Source organism: Anabrus simplex, chromosome 1, assembly GCF_040414725.1.
Source record: "Anabrus simplex isolate iqAnaSimp1 chromosome 1, ASM4041472v1, whole genome shotgun sequence".
Taxonomy (NCBI): Eukaryota; Metazoa; Arthropoda; class Insecta; order Orthoptera; family Tettigoniidae; genus Anabrus; species Anabrus simplex.
This window is the reverse complement of record NC_090265.1, coordinates 922151848-922174588: the sequence shown is the minus strand read 5'-3', so window position 1 is coordinate 922174588 and position 22741 is coordinate 922151848.

The following is a 22741-nucleotide window of genomic DNA, read 5'->3' as shown; positions in this document are numbered from 1 at the left end:
GAAAAAAAATATAGTCAAGGGACAATATTCCTCTGCGTCCACCACCAGATTCTACGGGTTGTGAATGTAGCTTCCCACTGACACGTATTTCACGCAACCTAGAAAATTATGCGAACAGTATATCTCCGGATACTGAACTAAAATAGCAGGAACAATTCAGCAAAATAACAGAAATTTAGTGTGTGATTGACTAAATTATTGTTAATTAATTCTGTTCGGAATTAAATGTGACTAATTCAAATTGTGACCCATAAATCACCTGTGGCGAATATGATTCTGAGAGGATTATTTTCCTACTTGTTTAACGTCACATTAACTCATCAAAGGTTTTCAAAGGATGAGAAAGGGAAGGTAACGACCGTGGTCTTAATTATAGTATAGCCCAAGATTTACGTGGTGTGAAAATGGTAAACCGTGGAAAAACATTTTCGCGACTGCCGATGATGGGATTCGAACACACTATCTCCCGAATGTAAGTTCACAGCTACTAGACCCTAACGGCACGGTCAACTCGCTCAGTCTTTTACCAATTGTAACGATTCCCCTAGACCCACTAATATTTATATCCTCACAAGAGACTAAATTTCATTTACAAAATTATTTCTCATCTTGTGAGGAAGTCTTATAATCGGAAAGAGTTAAATTTTGGAACAAAATTTTTATTTTATTCAAAATGCTTCCTATAACTTCAGCTTACACTCATAAAAAAATCAGCTTATGCATTCAATTATTTTAACCCCTTAATTTTATGTGACTCATTTGTAATAATGAGTAGCCTAATAAGTGGCATTAGAATAAATGGGAAGGTACAGAGGACTTCGGTGACCTCTTTTACTATCCAAGGAATATTATTGTCTCATAAGCGTAATCATCAACTGCTAGGAAGTATTTTAACTTCACCTTAACTAATTTCCTCCAATTTATTAATGTCACCGACGTTTGTGAAGAAACATGTGAGCTAGATCTGTTTTTAAACGAAATCTGAAACTATGCGCATACGAGAATTAAAAGAAAGGTAAATGCAAGAGTGAATTACTTATATTTTTGATATTTGATTTTCACTATATTTTCATGTTTTCCGATATACGTATTTCAATGTTTCGTCTGTAAAATTGCAGTGTTTACCTTCAACTTAATGTGGTGAATGTTCATGTTTCTAATTATGAAGTCATGAATTTGTATTCTAATACATACTGTGACACATATGTCACGCACGACGTCATCGAGTTAAATAACATCAGTATAACATTATGAACTGTACCGATGACTGTTAATAAAATATGTCATTACTTTGCTCTCATATATTTCCATAAATAGTAATAATGAAAATGATAAGGTAAATTAGTCTGCACATGTAATGATTAGGTGAATAAATCACGGAGGTGTCATCATTACTCAGTTATTGAAAATCTAAATTTATTGTTCCGTCGTATTTCAGAAAGGTTGCCAAATTTTTGTTTTCGGTATACTTAAATCAGTGATTAATTATAAGTATGCATACGTATAAATAAATTTCGTTTCGGGAGCATTTTCATCAATGCTTATCATGTTTATGATCCTTTAGTAAAAATTCAGTGTTCATAGAGTCTCAATTCTTCTTGTCCTAAATTATTTTTATTTTAACGACATAATAATATTTAAACTTTAAATGCACTCAGAATCCTCATTTTTCTCTGTTACTGCCACATAAAATACAGTATAATCATTACTTGAAATTGCTCTTCTGAACAGCAGGACTGTATGAACGGGGTTCTAAGCGATCCTCAGCATTGTCAACCCTTGGTATTTGATAGAAATGTGATGCTTAAAACGAGTTGTTATACCGTAAAGACAAGGGAGAACGATCGTGAAAATAGTTTATACACTTTTTGACACATAAGCCGCTTTATTATTTTAGTCACGCATACCGAAATATGTGAACCTGCGCATTAGAATGTATGTCAAACTCTTCTGACATAAAATAGGAACTAGTGCTAATTTTTTTAAATCTTAGATGCTCTCAAGACGTATGAAATACTCCGTTATATGGAGTTTCCTAATATTTCATATAAACTGTTTGATACCTACATAACTGTAGAGGTATTTCTCAGAAACGGCGGGCTGATCCATCTCCTATAATTTGTAATTAATTTATTATTTTCTCGGTTTCCGGAAAAAAACGTCATCGAGTTAAATAACATCAGTATAACAGTATGAACTGTACGTATGACTGTTAATATAATATGCCATTTCTTTGCCATCATATATTTCCATAATTAGTAAGCATGTAAATGATTAGGTAAATTAGTCTACATATGGAATGATTAGGTGAATAAATCACGACTCGTATAAATAAAAAAATAACACTTTTTATGTATAAATGAATACAACCCTTTTCCTAATAAATATAAAAAGAGAATATTAAAGTTTCTAAATATACAAACGTCTACTATTCTATGCAGTACAATTAAGGTTGCTGTAATTTATATTAATATCTCTAGGTAGGCTCAATTTATGAATTAAACTATTAAATATAAACGAACTATGAAACTATTTTTTTTACAGTTGGCTTTATGTTGCACCGACACAGATAGGTCTTATGGCGACGATGGAATAGGAAAGGGTTACGAGTAGGAATGAAGCGGCCGTGGCCTTAATTGAGGTACAGTGCCAGCATTCGTCTGTGTAAAAATGGGAAACAACGGAAAACTGGGGTTCGAACCCATTATCTCCCGAATGCAAGCTCACAGCCACAGCCAACCAATAATTCTATAACTTAAGTGTGAAATGTAGCATTTTGAAGCATAACTGTTTGTTCATCAGCTAATGCGAGATATATTTTCATGGGAAGGGAAGCAAATTATTATAAGCTAATATCCAGGAATGTAGTTTGGAGGCTGATAGAATGCCCCATCATGCAGGAGATTATATTCTGAACTCTTTGCGTCACTTCCATATTCATACAAGTACGAATTTTACGACATTCTTAAAACTATGATGCCTTTGCTGGCGGGATGTAGTGTTTGACAGCTGATGGCGGAGCTGTTGAGGATCCAACTAGCCTTCGGGCTGAGGACTAAACATACATACATACATACATTAAAACTAGGCATTCAACCGGCGTTCTCGTACATTCAGTACTAGAATGATTTGCAACATGCAAAAGACATTATTACGAACAAAATAGTGCTTACCTTTTCAAACCCTATTTTACGCCAAAGGTTATGTTATATTCTAATAAAATTTCAGTATATTTACAATTAGTTAAGGATTAGCAGTTTATAATATGATATGGTAAGTAACTTTCACCGCTTACATATGCACCAAAATGATTCTTATAAATTAACATAATTTTTACGTCACACCGACTATTTTTACACCTAAGTATTTCGTCCCACTGGAGTTCCTTTATGCGTCAGTAAATCTGTCGACACAATGCTGGCGTATTTGAGCAGCTTCGAATACCACCCAACTGACCCGGGATCGAACCCGTCATCTTAGTCTCAGAAAACTAGCGCCGTACAGTCTTATCCATTCATCCCGGCACCATCGTATTATTTAAGAAAACTGTACACATGCCTGCCATGCGGTAACAATCTTGTAATTCAACTAACGTGAGAAAAAATACTACGTACAATTTTCTGTCAACATGATTCAAAGAGTTCTAATTATAACCCCCAGTCCTATGGTCAGAATGTTATTAGTATTATCGGTTAACTTAGAAAACCTTTCAGTATAACTGTCGATAATAATTGAAACAGCTATAAACAAATTATCCACTTTGCCAGTTTTATCCCCGCCATATAGAGTGAAATAGGACCTGATTTGATTTATAACCACTTAACTTCGGTTCCTAAGCCCTGTATATATACGTAACAAAACACACAGATACATCTAATAGAAATAATAGGAATTCACTATACTATTCAGGAACGTTACTTTGGATTAGACGAGGTTTATTCCAAATAATAGTGTGTGTGTGTGTCGATATTTCAGTTCCAGGGTTAAGTAATGATCCACGGGTTGGAAATCATGGAAATTAATCCTAATGTAGAATTACCATTATCTTAATGCTACTCTGTCCTTCGCCCACATGAAAACAAATTACTGTAGTTCCGTGACATCGTCGATAGCTTCTCGCTAAGGTCACTGCGGTTTGAAACAAAGTCAATTAATGTGAAATGTGAATTATCATGTCCCTCTGGCTCAAAAGTCATGAGAATTCGTTGGACACGCCAATTATATCCGCACTATTCTTCACTTCATTTTCTATAGAGCATAGCCATCATTCTTCATCATTAAAGTCTATTCAAAACTGCTTAAATTATATTTTCAATAATACGGATGTATTCATAACTATTACCCGCCTTCATAATTTCGAGAAAAATAAACTTTAAAAATCACATATTGTCGATTTATCAGTCTGTGTGTGTGTGAGAGAGGGAGACAGACACAGACAGAGATTCGTTCAACAGGGAGACGTGTTAAGAGTCATGTAATTAGAATGTTTATATTAATCAAAAGAAAATTAAGATCATTAAAATTTGCATTTTTTACAAACTAATAAAACTGTGGTTAGATAAACGCAAAACATTTTCATAAACATAACTCCAAATAACAGAATTTCCTTCTCTAAGGTACAAAAAATGATAATCACAGATGCACACTTTCAATATTGAGGTCATTCAAGAATCTTGGCTCATTCATTAAGTGTACTTATAAGAAGTTTTAATTTGAAAATATCGCAATTCTATCACTTGTTTGAATTTAATATGGGACCCTGCGTAAGTCGTAAACATTATAATATATAGCATCTACTACGTAACATGAAGATACCAGATCTAAGAACATTATCATTTGTAAAATCTAGTTGACAGTGTTACAAATTTTAAAGTTCCAAAATTTCAAGTCAGTGACCGAAGTTAAAGATTAAATTTTAACACGGGTATCATATAATTTATACCAACCATAAAATTTGACACTAATTTAATTTCTAATATTTTAGTTCAAAAACTCATACCGTAAATAAAATACCATTAAAATCTAGACTGCAAACAGGTGTAAATTCTAAAAAATGTACCGTTATTTCAAAATTCTTTAGAGATATAATAGTTATATTTAAGAAAATTGCTGTTTCTTATAAAAACTCAATGGCCTAGAACAAATTTTAAAAGCCTTTATTTGAATTATTCCAACATAGTACTGTGCGTCACGCTATTACAAGAACAAATTAGATGCAATTAACGAAATATAATGAATAGAGTCCGCATCTGTGGTGTAGTGGTTAGTGTGATTAGCTGCCACACACGGAGGCTCGGGTTCGATTCCCGGCTCTGCCAAGAAATTTGAAAAGTGGTACGAGGGCTGGAACGGAGTCCACTCAGCCTCGATTGCTACCTCAGCCATCTTCAGAGTGGTTTTCCGTGGTTTCCCACTCCTCCTCCAGGCAAATGCCGCGATGCTACTTAACCTAAGGCCACGTCTGCTTCCTTCCTTCCTTCCTTCCTTCCTTCCTTCCTTCCTTCTTCCTCGTCTATCATTTCCAATCTTCCCATCTCCCCACAAGTCCCCTGTTCAGCATAGCCTGTACGAAGTACTGGTCCTCTTTCCCAGTTGTATACCCCGACCCAAAGTCTCACGTTCCAGGACAATGCCCTAGAGCCGGTAGAAGTGGTATTCCTTGCTGAGTTCGGGGGAAATCCAACACTGGACGGTAAACGGGTTAAGAAAGAAAAAAATGAATAGATGAGCTAACCACATCTGTTCCTTACATTCATCCGTCTATCAACAACAAGAATTTAAGACCATAATTAAAATGAATTGAATATAAAATCTATAACAAGATGATACTGAGTTTCGAAGTCAAATTAAGACATTACAGCACTGTTGTTAAACCAGAAGGCTTATATGCTTCGGAGACCATGTGCGTGAATCGGAAAGGACAAGTCAATCAACTACTTAAAAGAGAACGCAAGCTACTATGGAAGATCTTGGACAACAGAGGTGTTGACGGGCAGGTACGACCGAAATCCAATAAACAATTATACAGCAAGAAGGAACCGACAACATCAATTATAAAGGAAAGATTGCTGGTTTATGGGCACATCTTCCGGATGAATAATGACCGGCTCACACAAAAATATCAAAATTAAAACCAAAGACATACAAGATCTGAGGGCGGTGGACATTACGGAGGATAAAAATCAATGTCAGGGTTAGTTTCAGAAGGATGGTGAAGAGCTATGCGGGTTTTTATGGTGGAGTCATAACCTAGAAGATGGACAGGCCCTCTACAAGATGAGAGGAAGAAAGCGCTGATCAATGGGCTCAAGAGATACTGGCAGGATGTCAAAGCTGGCAGACGAACAAGACGCAGACACTGAAAATCAGATTGGTTGTTAACACGCAGTCCATAGAAGCTCATTTCGAAATAATAATAATAATAATAATAATAATAATAATAATAATAATAATAATAATAATAATAATAATAATAATAATCGTCTAATCATATGGCCTCAACTACCATGGTGCAGGACCTCTACAGTGATGTCATATAGGCGGCCTGCCTACCGATTACGACATTCCGATTTTGCTGCTATCTACCAACGAAAGTTGAATCCTTCTGGAACGGATACTACGGTTGAGTTAATTTAATTTGGTCGGGTGACACTGGGTGCACCACCAGAGATATTTAACATGCCATGAGTGCAAAGATTTTTGACCGTCCTTCAAAAATCGACTACCCTAGGTGGGATCGAACCAGCGAAGTTGGGGTCATGAGTTGGACGGCCTATCATTGATAATTTAATGTTTAAGGAGTTGACGCGATTTTTTGTCAACTTAGATCCAATAGTCTGCAGTAGATACTGGCCACCAATAAAATATCAAGGAAATGCCCACGCAATATCTTACGACTATTTAAGTGATTATCACAACATCTATCATACCTAAACATTCATACAAATAGCATCATTCTCCAATAGTCAATATGACAAATTTAACAAAAGTTAAGTTCCATAAACACACAGTAATATTATTTCCAGAACTGTAAGCATAAAAGTAAATTCGTACAAGAGGCATGCCAATTATCTACTAAGCAAACAAACCCCATGTCACTACAGCTCTGGTCGGCTTTGACTTAAAAAGTGACAAATGATCAGCCTGTAGTCCTGCAGATTAGGAGATGACCATGGTTAGCGCGACGAATCCTCTCGACCGTTACTCTTGGCTTTCCAGACCGGGACCGCTGTCTCGCCGTCAAATAGCTCCTCATCTGTTGTCATGTAGGCCAAGTTGACCTCGAACCTCCATCATATCCAGGTAAGAGTCCCTAAACAGGCCGGCATTCGAACCTAGCGTCGCCAGCTGAGAGGCAGGCTTGCTACACCTAGATCGCTCCACCTCGGGACTAGGACACGAATTTGTTGTATCCGCGTCCTTGACTAAATGGTCAGAAATATAAAGGAAATTTGTTAAAGTATGACTATCAGACAGTACCATAAGGCATGAAGAAATTTAAAAAAAGCAATTATGATCTGTGGAAAATGTATATATATAAGAGCCGTGTCTGTACGTTTCTCAAAATTTAAAAAGAATGGTATTTCTGTGTCGGTCGTGTCCATAGCAATAAGGAGATGCACTTTTTAATTTTCCGTCATGTCTGTCTATTTGTCTGTCACCGGGTAAGTTAGCAGTGCGGTTAGGGGCGCGTGGCTGTGAGCTTGCATTTAGGAGATAGTGGGTTCGAATCCCACTGTCCGCAGCCCTGAAGATGGTTTTCTGTGGTTTCCCATTTTCACACCGGGAAAATGCTGGGGTTGTACCTTAATTAAGGCCACGGCCGCTTCCTTCCCACTCCTAGGTTTTCCTATCTCATCGTTGCCAAAAGACCTATCTGTGTCGGTGCGACGTAAAGCCACTAGCAAAAAAATATGTCTGTCTGTCTGGCTGTCTGTACGGTCATCACAAGAAAATCGCTGAACAGAATGTAATTAAAATCGGAATGTAAAGTAGGGAAATGAGGCACTATAGTCTAGGCTAGAAATAATTGTATTTATGCTGAGTGAAATGGTAGTTTAGGGGAAGGCCTAAAATGTAATTCTCAAATATTTATCTTATTAGTAGTCATATCGCTAAATAGTACATAACTAAAGTTACATAGAATTAAATTTCTGATCATTTAGGTCTTATTATTATTATTTTATTATTTGCTTTACGTCGCACCGACACAGATAGGTCTTACGGCGACAACAGGATAGGAACGGGCTGGGAGTGGGAAAGAAGCGGCCGTGGCCTCAATTAAAGAACACCCCTAGCATTCGCCTGCTGTGAAAATAGGAAACCACGGAAAACCACTTTCAGGGCTGTCGAAGGTGGGGTTCGAACCCACTGTCTCCCGGATGCAAGCTCACAGCTGCGCGCCCCTAAAAGCACTGCCAACTCGCCAGTCATTTACGTCTTTTAGATGTCATTTAGGTCTTATACATTTTTACCGTACCGGCGTCCGACTCGTTGGCTGGACCGTCAGCGTACTGACCTTCGGTCCAGAGGGTTTCGGGTTCGATTCCCACCGAGTCAGGGATTTTAACCTTCATTGGTTAATTCCAGTGGCTCTGGCGCTGGGTGTTTGCGCTGTCCCCAACATCCCTGCAACTCACACACCGCACATAACACTATCCTCCACCACAATAACACGCAGTTACCTACACATGTCAGATGCCGCCCACCCGGCTAGAAATAGCCACACGAAATTATTTACCGTACCGGCTATGATAACAGAGATATTCATGATTTTTTGTTGTTGTTGTTGTTGTCAACGCCGAACCACGAGAAAATGGGTAAACAGAATGTAATGAAAATTGGTATGTAAAGCCTGGGAATAAGGCACTGCAGTTTTGGCTAGAAATAATTTTTATTCACGCTGGATAAAATGGTAGTTTAGGGGAAGGTGCCCAAAATTTATTTTTTTAAAGTTATATATGCTATTGGTCCTATCGAAAATTATTAAATAACAAAAGTCACACAAAATATTTATTTATTTATTTATTTATTTATTTATTTATTTATTTATTTATTTATTTATTTTATTTATTTACCATCCAGGGTTGGCTTTTCCCCAGGACTTAGTGAGGCATCCCACCTCTATCGCCTCAAGTGCAGGTGTTCTGGAGCGTGAGACTTTTGGTTGGGGATACAACTGGGGAAGAGGACTAGTAATCCGACCAGGTAGCCTCAGCTGCTATGCTAAACAGGGGCCTTGTGGGGGATTGGAAGACTGGAAGGGAGAGCCAAGGAAGAGGGAAGGAAGCGGCCGTGGCCTTAAGTTAGATACCATTCTAAAATTTGCCTGGAGGAGAAGTGAGAAACCACGGAAAACCACTTCGAGGATGGCTGAGATGGGAATCTAACCCCCACTCTACTCAGTTGACTTTAACCTCTACACCACAGAGGTGGATATTATTATTATTATTATTATTATTATTATTATTATTATTATTATTATTATTATTATTATTATTATTTCCGTCTCCGTAGTGTAACGGTTATTGGCTGCCGTCCTCGGGGTCCCGGTTTCGATTCTCGGTACTGCCAGAAATTTAAGAATGGCAGGAGGGCTGGCATGTGGTTGGAATGGTACATGCACTTCACCTCCATTGGGGGTATGGCTGAAAAGAGCTGCACCACCACTTTATTATTATTATTATTATTATTATTATTATTATTATTATTATTATTATTATTATTATTATTATTATTATTATTAAATTTTTAACATTCACTTGAGTACTTGTGACTGTTCGTCGTGTACTTGTTAGACAATCAATTTTAACTGTCATGAACTGTGTCTGATCACTCAAATATTCCCTTTGTAAGGAAGGCCAATAAATAACAATCTAAGGAACGTAATAGGAAATGGGTTCCTATTTTCATGACAGATAACGTGCTTGATCATACCACACTTACTGAATTATAATTATATCCACCTTAATTGTTTCTACTAATGAAAAATCTCGTGATATTAACGTTTCCAACATTTGGTATATTTTTGATATGCCACTAACTGGTCACTAAACTTAACCAAACTCCATAGCGTAACAGCCCCGCCTGCCAAGCGACCGTTGTTCAGCCGAAAGGCTTGCAGATATATGCGTGACGCATGGTCAGCGAAACAAAGCCCTTCGGCCATTATTCTTGGTTTTCTAGACCAGACGTGTTCAATAAACTTACGAACATTCATGTTGGAGTTCAAATTCCATTCATTTCTGGTTATAAATCGACAACTTTTAGAGATTATTTATTCAAGATCCAGTTTCAAAACTACACTTGGGTCTATCATTAATTTTCGTACCCCTATATTCATTTTCCAGATATTTTGAATCAAGTGATTCTACGAAATTAATTTGTTCATATGCGCAGGATGCTTTACTTATAATGTTCTAAAGTAAAATATACTGGTTGTAGAAAAGATACCGTCCAATAATCTCAGTCCGTGCTTAAGGAAATCAGGGCAATTTCATTGAATCAAATTGAATTAAATTGAACTGAATATAATATGCAATTATTACAGAAAAAGTAACCTTAACCAACATCTTATACCAGGTGGCTGACGGACGCCGTACTTTCTACTTATAAATGTCCCGCATGCATAAGTGATGTGTGGGGTGTCTACCACCTACTTTTACAGGTGAACTACTGCCAGCGGGCAGGTTACGTCAGAATATGAAGAGATAAGAAACAGAGTCACACTCGCAGCATGTTACTCAGCGTTCCCGGTCGAATGCACCCCTTGCATTAGTAAACATCGTTTTCGACCGCATACTTCTAGGCTGGTGTATGGTACAGCCGCACTATATTTACTGTCTGCTTATCGACAATGGCTAGTGTGTTCAGCAGCGATGAATACACATACATTACTTTTAACTGGACTGCCAGGTCGGAATGCAACCGCAGCTCCAAACAGACATATGTCGTCTACACAAATATTTCACCGAACAGTACCGTGTTTGTTTCATACAAGCAACTCTTTTATCGCGTGGAATGTCTACACGTGTATAAATTAACACGTTATTAAATTTCCTTTTCTGCATCTTTGGCATGTTACCAAACAGTTGCGGCGATTAGGGGGTGGGGCGAGAAGGGAACGTCGCCCCCGCCCCTCGCCACTTTGTGGAGTAAACATTACATATTCACTTTAGCCACCTGGAACTAGGAATATTTTTTTTTTGCTAATTTCTTTACGTCGCACCGACACAGGACTTATGGCGACGATGGGATAGGAAAGGCCTAGGAGTTGGAAGGAAGCGGCCGTGACCTTAATTAAGGTACAGCACCAGCATTTGCGTGGTGGTGAAAATGGGAAACCACGGAAAACCATCTTCAGAGCGGCCCACAGTGGGATTCGAACCCACGATCTCCCGGATGCAAGCTCACAGCGAATTATTTGTAAAAGAAACGTTATCTGTACAAGCCTTTGTGTCTTATCTGCTAATTCTTTCCTTTATTTTCCTTAATTATTAACATATTTTTTGGCGGAAATAAGCACCAAATGCCGTTCGTCGCGGCTAACCGATTTGTATAGCGCTACGGCAAGTAGTGGAGACTTTGTATGTGCTGTGGGGAAGGGTAGTAGGGGTATAATGTGTTTGCCAAGGTCGTGGACACTGAGTTATAATTCACCGGTATGCCACTCGCATTCGTCAGTCTGGCAGCCTCTTCAGTGTCTGTTAGTTCCTTAGTGAGTATTAAAATACTAAATAACTTTTAATTGTATGATCATGCCGTATTTCTATTTAATTGTACCGGCTGAGCTAGCCGTGGAGTTAGGGCCACGCAGCTGCGAGCTCGCACCCGGGAGATAGTGGTTTCGAATCCCACTGTCGGCAGCCCTGAAAACGGTTTTCCGTAGTTCCCCATTTTCACACCAGGCTGTACCTTAATTAAGGCCACGGCCGCTTCCATCTCATTCCTAGGCCTTTCCCGTCCCATCGTCGCCATAAGACCTATCTGTGTCGGTGCGACGTAAAGCAAAATAGTAGAATATTTTTTTACAATTGGTTTTACGTCGCACCGACACAGATAGGAATTATGGTTACGATGAGACAGGGAAGGGCTACGCGTGGAAAGGAAGCGGCCATGGCCTTAAATACGGTACAGCCCCAGCACTTGCCTGGTGTGAAAATGGCGATAAGCAGACAGTAAATATAGTGCGGCTGTACCATACACCAGCCTAGAACTATGCGGTCGAAAACGATGTTTACTAATGCAAGGGGTGCATTCGACCGCCAGCGCTGAGTAACATGCTGCGAGTGTGACTCTGTTTCTTATCTCTTCATATCTGACGTAACCTGCCTGCTGGCAGTAGTTCTCCTGTTAAAATCAGTTGGTGGACACCCCACACATCACTTATGCATGCGGGACATTTATAAGTAGAAAGTACGGCGTCCGTGAGCTACCTGGTATATATATACTAACTTGACATAAGGAGATACTATTCGGTTTAAAATTTCAAATAAGCAATCTGAGGAAATGGATTTTTAAAAACATCTACGATCCCACGGTATCCTATTTCTTAGACAGATAAGTAATCTAAAAGTACAAATTCAACTTTTGTTGATTGGAGTACAAGATGCAAAATAGTTTTTAAAAATCCTACAGGACAAACTCGTTATTATAAAGAACTCTGTTATCACATCCACATCACCTACATGGCACAATAATTTAGTTATATTTGAAATCATATTTTGTGAACTGAATGTACATAAAAAGTAATTTGTAGATCTTAAATACTTTATTGCAATTATTGCGAAGATGTAAAGGATTAAATATGAGGACATGAACCAACCCTCTCACTCATTCAGAGTCAACTGAGGAAATGTTGCATATTGCAGATTTTCAACAATTATTTACTATAAGGAAGCCCAACGGTCGTCGTACTTGGTATCAGCTTCATTGTTTACTTTCTAACAATGATATGGATGAAGGAAATATTGATTCGTGTCAAGATTTTACCTCCTACTGTTGCTGGATCTTGAAGTTTGATGACCCCTAAACAACAGTTTCGCAACACAACTGATTTAAGACGTCGCGTGGGTTTATTTCAAGAGATTTCAAAGAAAACTTGGGCCACAGAGCTCGTCTGAAACGACATTACTTTAGTTTTCCCCTCTTTACTGGTATAAAATTGTGAGCTAGAAGGTCGTTTCTGCCCTCACGTCAACCGTCCTGATCCCCACTATCATCAACTGCACTTATTGGACAGCCATCTTTTACTAAATTGGGAAATTATGAGTGAGCACAAAGTTACGAATAATAAATAGGAAGAAAAAGAACCGAATCATTGAACACAGTCTCCGCTTTGTTGATAGTCTGCATATTGACGTGACTTCAGTGCAGTTGGTAATTCTGTGGTATCTAAATAGCTTCCCTGGATTCTCAAATTGAAAACTGACTCTGTCAGGTATCACTTCCACTTACTTACAGTATTTGTACACACCCCTCATGGCGGAACAGCCCCGAAGGGCCATGGCCTACCAAGCGACTGCTGCTCAGCCCGAAGGCCTGCGGATTACGAGGTGTCGTGTGGTCAGCACGACGGATCCTCTCAGCCATTATTCTTGGCTTTCTAGACAGGGGCCGCCACCGCACCATCAGATAGCTCCTCAATTGCAATCACGTAGGCTGAGTGGACCACGAACCAGCCCTCAGATGCAGGTAAAAATCCCTGAATCGAACCCGGGGCCTCCGGGTAAGAGGCAAGCACGCCACCCCTACACCGCGGGGCCGGCATTTGTACTATAGTGGATGTTAAATGGGAAGCTGTTTGCGTTGCGGTTGTTTTTATCAAGTAAGAATATTTTGGCCTGGTGTAAGATATATTTTTTTTTTGCTATGGGTTTTACGTCGCACCGACACAGATAGGTCTTATTGCGACGATGGGATAGGAAAGGCCTAGGAGTTGGAAGTAAGCGGCCGTGGCCTTAATTAAGGTACAGCCCCAGCATTTGCCTGGTGTGAAAATGGGAAACAACGGAAAACCATTTTCAGGGTTGCCGATAGTGGGATTCGAACCTACTATCTCCCGGATGCAAGCTTCACAGCCGCGCGCCTCTACGCGCACGGCCAACTCGCCCGGTGTAAGATATATTTAACGCAGTGAAATGTTCCGCAGGGCTCAATGCTTAGAACGGGTGAGATAACGCGGCAATATACACTAGTGTCCAAAAGTAAAGCATAAGTTACGAGTAAGCAGGGCGTCAGGAAATAGACCGCAAATCGCACGACATATGCACCTACCAACCTTACGTATTCGCTCTGTATGGGAAAGGAGTGTTGCCTGCTTTGACTAGCGGCGTAACCGCAAGGTAAACACAGCCAGTGCCTGCGCCCCATATTCCCTCAGTCGTGTTTGCCCTGTTATAGTGTGAGGAGTATAGCCTCGTGGTGAACGTGACAACATAATGGCACAACGACGCCATTTAGACCCCATTTTTCAGGGTCGCCTGGAAGCAGGCCAGACACAGACCGAAGTCGCTGTATCCTTGAATGTACCACAAAGTGTAATTTCCAGGCTTTGGAGGCGATATCGAGACACAGGAGGTGTTAGTCGTAGGCCAGTACAAGGTCGACCGAGGGTAACCACCCCACAGTAGGACCGATGTCTGGCCTTAACCACCCGATGAAATCGGAGTGCACCTGTAAGACAATTGTCGGCGGAGCTTGCAGCCGTCTCAGGGGTTGTCGTTTCCCGGCAAACTGTGTACCGGAGGCTCAGAACAGCAGGGCTGTTTATCCGACGTCCAGCGGTGTGCGTCCCGCTCACTCCAGCAGAGAGACGGGCCCATTTACTGTGGATCCGTGAACATCGAAACTGGATCATGAATGAATAGAGGCATGTGCTCTCGTTTCAGTTTGCAGAACGATTCCCGTCGCACATTAATCTGGAGAGAAGCGGTTAGCCGATACAACCACAGGGACATCGTGGAAGGGAACCAGGATGGTGGTGGTGGCGTCATGGTGTGGGACGGCATCATGTTGAATGGCCGTACGGACATGCACATCTTCATGGATGTTCCGAGGAACACTCTTAACGCTCGGAGATACAGGGATGAGGAACTGAGACCACATGTTCGACTGTTCAGAGGTGCGGTTGCTCCAGACTTCCTCTTAATGGTCGATAATGCGCGGCCGCACCGCGCTGGTCTGGTGGGTGAATTTCTGGCTGGGGAAGACATCGCATGGAGTGGCCAGCGAAGTCTGCGGATCTGAATTTTATAGAACATGCCTGAGATGCATTGGGGAGGCAAATTGCATCCCGTCAGCCTCCAACAAGGACCCTCCAAGACCTTCGCATTGCCCTTACGGAGAAATGGGATCGACTGCTACAACACCTCTTGGACCATCTGATAGAGAGCATGCCACGTCGCTGCGAAGCATGTGTGGCCGTTAGGGGTAACCATACACCCTATTAACAGCATATTTTGTTGTGGAAAACATTGCCAAGTTTTGTTAATTGTTGTCAAAGGTGTACTTAGCTATCAGAACCTTTCTGACACTGCTTTTTTGGACAAGTTGTGTGACGTATGGTGTGTGATTCAGCTTCCGTTTGTTCCGCAATCCGTCTGACATTCTTATCAGGCGGTATGGTCTCGTTTATTGATTATGCTTAACTTTTGGACACTAGTGTAGTAGCCGCTTGGTTGGAAAGTTCTGAGTAACTTCTCGGGACCAAAACGCATCCCATTTGACATAGACTATAGATCCTCGCTCTCGTCGTTGTTATCAGACTCTTGCTCTCTTTCCCCTGGCGCTATTCAGATTTTGAGACCTAGTAAATATTTTATATACACACTCTAATTGCCCTTTCCTTTCGTTTTGTCAGTATCTTCACTCTTGAAGTAGTCTAATCTCTTCTTGTTTCTCCTATAATTAGCAGTATTAGGAGATGAATATCTCGTTGAATTCAAAACAATTTTTTTGCTATTTGTTTTACGTCGCACCGTCTTATGGCGACGATGGGATACGAAAAGTCTAGGAATGGGAAGGAAGCGGTCGTGGCCTTACTTAAGATACAGCCCCAGCATTTGCTTGGTGTGAAAATGGGAAACCACGGAAAACCATCTTCAGGGCTACCGACAGTGGGGTTTGAACCCACTATCTGCCGGATGCAAGCTCACAGCTGCGCACCCCTTACCGCACGGCCAACTCAACCGATCTTGAAAACAATAATCACCATAGCTACAACCCAAGTACTACAAAATTCTGGAGATTCAATGTTTAATCCATTGTCTGTCAACTTGAAATTAAAACAGACCGTCTAATGCTCAGGTTTATAAAATTAGTGGTTCTGACACTCTGAAATCAGCATTCCATGCTAATGAACTCATTAATATCAATTTCAGTACTTGGGTATCCATGACAATACTGGATTACACTACTGCTTCAGCGTAGGTTCCAGTGAGGATTACGTGCACATGTTATTTCATTACACAACTCATATCATACAAACAACATGATTAACTTAATTACGCGCCGTCAGTAAATTGCAGTCATTTCAGGAACAAAATAAAACGTACTTTGAAAAACGATATTATGGTATTCATTCATAATAGTAATTAACACCGAGATGTATTTGTTTCTGGGCGTTCATAAAAAACATATGCCACTTAAATTTGCTTCCTTCCATAACTATATTTTGGGTTGAGAGTGGAGGGAATATTTCTTGACCAGTTTCTAATAATCAGGTTAGTTCTGCAATAAGTCAGATGGACCGGCATTTCCTCTCTCTAGGATGGTAAATTGCAGCCCGCGAACAAATAATACCGTAAGTTACGGCCAATGTTTGTTTTTAAGACACGCAATTTGCGGCCCTATTGTCCCCGTCTGCCATAGCTAATACAATCAACTGTAAGCGTGTTTGGTCTCCTATTACCTTAGGGTAGAAGTCTGCTTGGGACGTCATGGTACTACAGAACAATGCAAATGCTTTACCTCCGCTGACAGCTCGGAACATACCACTTAGTCGAGCAGCTCGTCTTCTTTCTCCCAATTCTTCCCAGCCCAAACTTTGCAACAATGTTGCTTGTGCTTGTTGTTTCAAAGGGCCTAACATCGAAGGTCATCGGCCCCAACATTCTTGTAACGCTACTCTTTTGTCGGAAATCACCCAGAACAAATCGAGCTGCTTTTCTTTGGATTTTTTCCAGTTCTTGAATCAAGTAATCCTGGTGAGGGTCCCATACACTGGAACCATACTCTAGTTGGGGTCTTATCAGAGACTTATATCCCCTCTCCTTTACATCCTTACTACAACCCCTAAACACCCTCATAACCATGTACAGAGATCAGTACCCTTTATTTACAATCCCATTTATGTGATAACCCCAATGAAGATCTTTCCTTATACTAACACCTAGATACTTACAATGATCCCCAAAAGGAACTTTCACCCGCTGAAGAACTTTCGTAGAAAGTTCAGAATGGTTGTGATCAATCATGTTGTCTACAGCCACATTACTATTATCATTTTTTAAACACTTACATGTTTTTAACCATAAAGTCCATCGCTATATTCCATTTGATAGAATCTTATGAAGGCTGAACTTGTATCTATCAACAGTGACTAACGGTCGTCCTTTACCATGTAAGTAGTGTTCCATGATATGGCTATAACTGATCTGTTACCAGTTTCTGCCAACACTGTCATTGTACAGTGCCATAATAATGTTATAATCTTTACGTCCCAGCAACTACTTTTTGACGTTTCTGGAGACGCCGAAGTGCCGGAATTTTGTCCCTCAGAAGTTCTTTTACGTGCCACTAAATCTACCGACAAGGGGCTGACGCATTTGAGCACCTTCAAATACCACCGAACTGAGCCAGGATCGAACCTGCCAAGTTGGGATCAGAAGGCCAGCACCTCAACCTTCTGAGCCACTTAGCCCGACTTATACAGTGTCATGGGGTGACGGTGCCAACATTGAAACTTTCAAATCATCTGCTCACAACACAGTCAATGTACACCCCAGTATCATGTCTCCACTCTGATTAAGTGAATCAGATTAGTTTTTGTAGATACTGGGCGCAACTTACATAGTCCCTTCTTAGAACTTACGTCCTCGAAAACCGGAAACACTCCACTCTGGCAGCAAGTTACCTACCTCAGCTAAATAAGAGTATTTTCCAATATTTCAAACGAGCAAGGTTCGGGAAAACATATAATTAATTACATTTATTTTATAATTAGGGTAGCTAGGAATAATTGAATGATTAAAAGGACAGTGGGATCAATTTAAAGTATGTTACTCAGTGTTCATCATTCGATAAACGTCCGACTCGTTGTCTGAATGGTCAGCGTACTGACCTTCGGTTCAGAGGGTCCCGGGTTCGATTCCCGTCCGGGTCGCAGATTTTAACCTTCATTGGTTAATTCCAATGGTCCGGGGGCTGGGTGTTTGTGCTGTATCCAACATCCCTGCAAGTCACACCTACAAATGGCAGATGCCGCCCACCCTCATCGGAGGGTCTGCCTTACAAGGGCTGCACTCGGCTAGAAACAGCCACACGAAATTATATATTCGATAAACAGGTTTTATTTCTTACAATGGCTGTTGTATACCCGTCGCTGATGGGATGGTTTTGTAACTGCAACAGTAATGCCATCTAACTAACGAATGGCAGCATAAAAGGCAAAGCACACCTCAATGAAAAACAATAGTCGGTCATTGTAGTATTTTCTAGCTAGCGTATGGTCAAACGTATGGCCCTTTAAATGGCACGCCGTACCCCTTCGGATTACGTAACGAAAGCATAAACAGACAGTAAGCAAGGTAGGTTGTTGTGGTAAATAAATAACAGCAATTTGTTTCACGGCTGGGGCATGAATATGGCGGTCTGTCAGTAAAAAGCCAGACTCCCTATTAAGTAAAGTATAAGCCTAAGAACAGTGTAGGTATGAAATATGTTACTGGATGCTATTGAGATATTCGTTCTGTTGCTGGAACGTATATTTTTCAATTGGAGTATAAACAATCTTTTAGGTCTCGCTGCCGTGTGCCTGTATAGAAAGAGATGACCTGAATCGAGAGCAAGCGACGAATAATCGGCCGTGCGAGAAACATCTTCAATTTCCAAGCTCTACTCCAGCTGCATAGAGAGAGTTATTTATGGAAATTGCAAAAGTAGACACTTACAGGAAATTGAAGTCGCTTAAATTGGAAGGAATAACTGCTAGGAATTATGGGAGCATGTGGAATAAATACAGTTTTACCCCCTGCAGTAAGACTACCTGTTTAAATATCGGCCTGAATAATATTCCTGTGTAACATCCTTCCGTTAAGGCGAATATCGTTCACAGTCTCGTTACGTTTAGTTTCTTCAAGATCATTATTGGCACTCCTAATTTTATTGTAATTTCGTGTGCTGGTAGACAAGGTGCATAAATAGAACTAAGGGACTTTACTGGAATACAAATCACATCATCTTTCATAACCAAGTTAAATGACATATATACCATGATTTTCCATTTATTTACGTGACCTGTTCGGTTTTTCCTTTTTTTTTCTTTTTTTGCCAAAATAGCTCGTTCGCATAGCCACGTATTTCGAGCTGGATATTGTGAATATCTTTGGAAACACTGCCAATAAAATCATCCTGAGACTGAATGATTTTATCCAATGATGCAGGATTGGTAATATAATCACCAATGCCCAGCAATGTTTCATTCCAATTTTCAGTTGCTGAATTCCTGTTCACCCTGACCGCGAAAGTTGCCCAAACATGAGACTATTCCGCTCGTATAACTCTCCGAGGTTGCGGATATGCACCACGACCAGTAACCTTTCTACTACGATAAAAATGTATGAGACTTGGAAGATTATAATTTACTACTCTTCCCCTGTCTGTCACAAAGAATTCATTTGTAAGAAGAGCAACGACTGACGCAGGAAGTAAGCAAAGGAAAATATTTCCGTCATTATTCATCTTGGATCAATTTATTCTGCCCACAAGATCGGAAACATTCTACAACTTTAATTATGCAGCATAGGGCATTAATAGGATCAGTAATAAAGGAGATATCAGTGAACAGAATTAACTTTCAGACCTTCCCCTAAACTACAATTTCATCCCGCGTAAAAACTAGAAGCTGTCTGGCCAAGGCGAATACGTGTGCTTGGTTCACCCAGAAGGATAACGGTTCGATTCCCCGTCAGAAAGTCAAAAAATGAAGGAATGAGATTTCCACTTCCGGAGGAGCACATGACCCTGAGGTTCACTCAACCTACACCAAAACTGAGTACCAGGTTAATTCCTGGGCCCAAAGGCGGCCGCGCGTAGAGCTAATCCAATCTACCCCACCACGTTCCGAGATTACGGATAGTTGAAGCCTTTACGATCCACCACTTCAAGGGCCTTCATGGCGTATATCGAAATCATTGTTGTTGTTGCTGTTGTTGTTGTTGGTTTTTGTACTGTATCACATTTTTGTTCTTCCAACTCGGAGAAATTCGGGCTATCAAACTCTTCCTGCCAATTTTACTTTATTTTTCCCTAATTCTTCGAGTGATTCTCTTCCAGTTTTTCTTCTCATTTCGATAGTAATTTTAATTTTGTTCATTATGAATAGGGATTAGTAACCACACGGTTTTGCAACATAAAATACAGTTACGAAAGCAACCTCCATCGCCAGATTGTTTGTTACCATGCCGACTCAGCAATATATCCACGTCGGCAATGCTTGCCGTTTATGAATTCGGCATTAAAAAACTGAAATCATGAAATCTCTATTATTATATCTCGTTGGTTGAAAATCTATAACCGAGCGATTGGAGCGCGCGGTTAGAGGCGGGCAGCTGTATCCTTGCATTCGGGAGATATAGGGTTCGAATCCCATTGCCGGCAGTCGTGAAGATAGTTTTCCGTATTTTCCCATTTTCACACCAGGCAAATACTGCGGCTATACCTTAATTAAGGCCACGACCGCTTCCTTCCAACGCCTAGCCCTTTCCTATCCCATCGTCGCATTAAGACCTATTTGTGTCGGTTCAACAAGCCAATTGTAAAAAAAAATTATTAGTTTATAGATAGAACTACTTTCCGGATTTATTTGGAATTTTGTGGAATATATTACAATTCCAAGTATCACCGTTACTATTCCTCGCACGCGGGAAAAGCATAAAGCATAAAAGATCAGAGCATATTTCACCGAAGTTTTACTGAGTATGGTTTTTTATAAAGCTGATAATAACGGATAAATTCGACATTTCCAGTTTTGGCCTGATATATATTGCTACGCCACTCTATGCTAATCGCTAATCAATTAATATACAGTCTAGTGCGCACCCTAGTTATCTCTGAAAATAAATACCGAGTTTTGAGAAATTGTATTAAGGCTTTTGCCTGCGATATGACAAACAAATAGAGACAAAGTTTGAACTGATCATATTTTCGACTTTTGTTCACCTAATCCGAGATAAACGAAATATGAGGCAAGCATTTCAAATGCACAACTAAATTATAATTTTATTTTATGTATATTACCTGTTGTTAAACTTACTGGACTCGCTCCGAATTGGAACAAAAACCAAACCAAACCCCAAGGCGCAACAGCCCGAAAGGGCCATGGCCTACCAAGTGACCGCTGCTCAGCCCGAAGGCCTGCAGATTGCGAGGTGTCGTGTGTTCAGCACGACGAATTCTCTCGGCCATTATTCTTGGCTCTCTAGACCGAGGCCGTCTTCTCATCTTCAGATAGCTCCTCAATTGTAACCACGTAGACTGAGTGGACTACGAACCAGCCTCAGATCCAGGTAAAAATTCTTGGCGTAGCCGGGAATAAACTCCGGAGCCTCCGGGTAAGAGGCAGCCATGCTACCCCTACACTGCGGGGTCGATCCGAATTTAATCATAAAATTAATAAATATATAATAGCTTGTGTTAGACAGAAATCAGTCACTTCTTACAATACCTACTGTTATTCCTCTATATTAATATCCTTTTTTTTTCCCACGTTGATGCCAATTGAAATACCTCGAAATATACTATTACTTTTATTAGCCCCGCGTTTGGGCTTAAATTGAAACCAACCGCGCGAGTCGGTTAGGGATGCGCAGCTGTGAGCTTGTATCCGGGAGATGGGTCGGCAGCCCTGAAGATGGATTTCGGTGGTTTACCATTTTCACACCAGGCAAATTCTGGGGATGTACCTTAATTAATTTCACCGCCACTTCTTTCCCACCCCTAGGTCTTACCTATACCTATTTGTGTCGGTGCGACGTAAATCAAATTGATAAAAAGAAGAAGAAAGGAATTAAATAGTTGTAATACTTGCCTCACAGTTGGGTGTCATTTGTAACATTGATTCTACTCATTAATAATAATTTGAAAATCCGGATAAGTGAGCGCTATAGTTCACCAGACGAACCCTCAAATTGAAATAATAATAGTGGAAGAGCAACTGAAGATCTTATCGCAGACTGCGTTTGTGAACTCCAAGTCTGGTATTCTGTTGGCCCTTACCTAACGACCCCCAAGAACAATAGAATTGATGACTAGCATACCACAAAGATTTCTGTACGAAGAATCGATAAACAAACTCGTAAAAAACGAATTTATTCAAATGAACATCTCAAACAACATACAAAAAGGAATGCACAACAAATTCCTATCAGGACGGCACTCATGACGTTTGTTTGCAATTTGTACACTTCTCTCCTGTTCTTCCGTCGGAATTACCTTGATGTCCTTTAATTCGACATTTTAACAA